The following is a 3,414-nucleotide window of genomic DNA, read 5'->3' as shown; positions in this document are numbered from 1 at the left end:
CAAAACAGCATTCTGTACCCGCTTTGAATTCTTTTCAGTACGTACTCGGAAGAAGAAATGCTAGATTTTATGGCAATCATACCTTTCATCAACAGTTGCTGTTCTCTGGGGTTTATAATGGCCATCTTAAAGGGATGTGACTTTGTATCCATAGTTCTAACTTGTGTTTCCCTAGTGATGGGTGATGTTAAACGTGTGTGTGTGTGTGTGTGTGTTTGTGTGTGTTTGTGTGTGTGTCTGTATGTTTGTGTGTGTGTGAGAGAGTGTGTGAGTGTGTGTGTGTCTGTGTGTTTGTGAGAGTGTGTGTGAGTGTGTGTGTGAGTGTGTATGGTGTGTGTATGGTGTGTGAGTGTGTGTGTGTGAGAGAGAGAGTGTGTGAGTGTGTATGGTGTGTGAGTGTGTGTGTGAGTGTGTATGGTGTATGAGTGTGTGTGTGAGTGTGTGTGTGTCTGTGTGTTTGTGAGAGTGTGTGTGAGTGTGTATGGTGTGTGAGTGTGTATGGTGTGTGAGTGTGTGTGTGAGTGTGTATGGTGTGTGTGTGTGTGAGTGTGTGTGTGTGTGTGTGTGTGTGTGTGCTTTTTGGCCATTCTATGTCCCATCAAGCCTTGGCTTACATTTGAACGGGATGGTTTCATTTGTTGTTTTCCTTTTGTTGTTGTTGTGTTGTTTAGAGACAGTCTCTCACATAGCCCAGGCTAGCGTCACCACTCTAACCCACTCATCTCAGCTTCCTATGCGGGGTAGGTTATAGACGTGTCTCAGCATACTTTGCGGGGTAGTTCACTTGTTTGTTCTCGTCCTGTTGTTGAATTTTAGGTATTTTCTACCCATTTTTCTATCTTAATCTTTTACCAGTCTCGCAATTGTAGAGTCCCCTCTCATTTGTGTTTGTGCCTCGTTACTCTGTACCGAACAGGACACCTTCCCCTCCGTGATGGTCTTAGGAGCCTGCTTAAATGTGTTCAGGCACTGGGGATGCTGCTCAGTGGCTGAGTGCATCCCGATCTCACTCAGAGCCCACCACATCTGAAAGTGCTATCCTCATTCCATTTGTCTGTATTTCTGCCTTTATGCTAGGGTAACACCATTTCCTGTCGGTAGTTAAGTTTTGAAATAAGAAAGGAAACAAAGAGAAAAAGCATTCTATTCAAATTTTTGAGAAAGTTTTGTTTTCCCACATATTACCTATTTTTGACACATACAAGAACCTGACTTATATGCCAACTATATTAATTAACATTTCTCTAATTTGGCCTTTAAATGAGAGAGTACAATCATTTCATTTTTTTTCTTGCCATTGTCATTAAATTATTTATTCAGCCCTCATTTAATATATGATGCAGACTGTAAATTCAAAGAGACAAAAAAAAAAAAAAAAACCAAAAGACCAAAAAGCCCCATTTTTCTATATCCTCACATTTCAGGAATCAAATAATTACAATGCAATTCGTTGCCCTATAATTACGGGTATGATTGTGTAAGAATGCTTTAGGAATATAGAAAAGGAAACGTGCTGAAGGATGCGAGGGATATGGAAACAATTAGTTCCCCTGGGCGTGTGGGGGTGGGAGAGAGGAGGGTGCTTGCAACATTTCTGAAAGAGGGAACCAGCTTGTCAAAAAGGGGCGTAAGGGCAGGGCGACCAGTTGTGAGCAGATGATTGAAAAGGTTGAGAGACAGAATTGCTGGGACCAAGGAGAGATTGAGCTGTGTCTACAGAGGGAATCAAGCACTGGACTATCAAGGTTGGTAAGAAGGATTTCAAGCAATTGACTAGCTGAAGGGTTGAAAACTGGAAGAGAGATAACATCGCCAGGGGCACTGCTCTATGAAAGATAGTTCCACAGAAACACCAGCCAGTCCGCCATGGAAGTCTGACAGCAAGAGAGGCTGAGTCAAATTATCACCGTGGAACAGACTCCAGGCAGGAGACCTGGGTGATCTAGTCAACACACCTGTGTGATGACAGTGTAGGGGAGTTTGCAGAGAAGGGCAAATGGAAGGTGGCACCCAGATTTCCAGATTAGGAGGTGGGTGCCGATGTCATTACCTGAGATGACAGCATGAAGAAGTGTCATTATGCTTATGACATACTGAACTTGAGGTGCCTGTGGAGCACTCGAGTCAAGCCTTAGCACAAGATGATAACCCCACAGGGTGTGGATACCTTACCCCTCATCAAGGAGACTGCAATAGCCAGAGACCAGTACAGAAAACTACAACCAGTCCAAAATGCAGAGTTGTGGGTATGAGTCCCAATAGATCCACCTACAAAACACTCCGTGCCTAAGACCCACAGAATACTGAGGAATAAGGGGCAGAAAGATTTTAAGAGACAGAAGATGAGGGAGTTTGCTCTAAGACCATGTCTCCCAGCACTAAACCCATAAAATCTCACCAGCATGGCTGCCCAAACATGATCTGAACAAGGACAATAACATGCCAAACTGGGCAGATGAAAGGCTACCAGGCCTCAACCCTACACAAAGAACTACAGTTAACTAGGAGAGGCTGGGAGCTGAAGGAATAGTCTTCTCCAGGGATGAGCACGCCAATTGGCTGCCCAGCACCAAATGATCATCCTTGAAAACATACGTAGGATTAGCATTATACAGACAGAGCAGGATATATTTACAATATATGAACATCCCTATATGCATAAATAACTCATGAAAAAAAAGAGGCCATGGGTTAGAAATCGAGCAAGGAGGGGAAGGAGGGGGTATGTGGGACTCTCTAAAAGGAAGAGAGGGAAAGGAGAAACGATGTAACCATGATCTCAAAAGTAGCGATAAATAAAGAAATAAATAACAAGATGTCCCAGGCAAGAACATTTTATAGCTAACATTCAAACTAAAAACAAGGTAAACAATGTAACAGCATATGATAAGGGGAGGCGTGTGACCCGTTCCCAATTCCAGAGTTGGTGTAACAAGTACTTTAAGCCACAGACATTGGAGAGCCACCAAATGCACTCAGAAGCCTTCCTAGTTTCCTGACGTGAGAGCTGCCACCCCTCAACACAGTTCACAGTTGCAGAGTATCAGAAGCAGGAGAGCCACTCTGACTTCTGCCCGCCCTTCTCCCCAAAGCAGTCTGTTCTCTGACTCCCTTGAAGCAAGTCCTAAGGCCCACAGTCCACAGTGCCTTTGCTAAGTCAAAATGAAAGAAACGACTTAAAGAAAGGCATGGAGGGAAACCATGAGCATACCTTGTTAAGTACCTCCCACTTGCTACCATCGTGGCATACACCCTCGTTGTCCCTCCCCCTGGGCTATCGTCCAACTGTATTCATCCCTCAGACAGCACAGAGCCACATACAATCTCTGGCTCTAAGCCTCTTCGTTTACACAGATTATTTTGTCACTTGAAAGTTACATTGATAAACTTGTATGTTTTTATATGTTGTGTGTG

Source organism: Phodopus roborovskii, unplaced genomic scaffold, assembly GCF_943737965.1.
Source record: "Phodopus roborovskii unplaced genomic scaffold, PHOROB, whole genome shotgun sequence".
NCBI lineage: Eukaryota > Metazoa > Chordata > Mammalia > Rodentia > Cricetidae > Phodopus > Phodopus roborovskii.
This window is presented reverse-complemented; position numbering follows the sequence as displayed.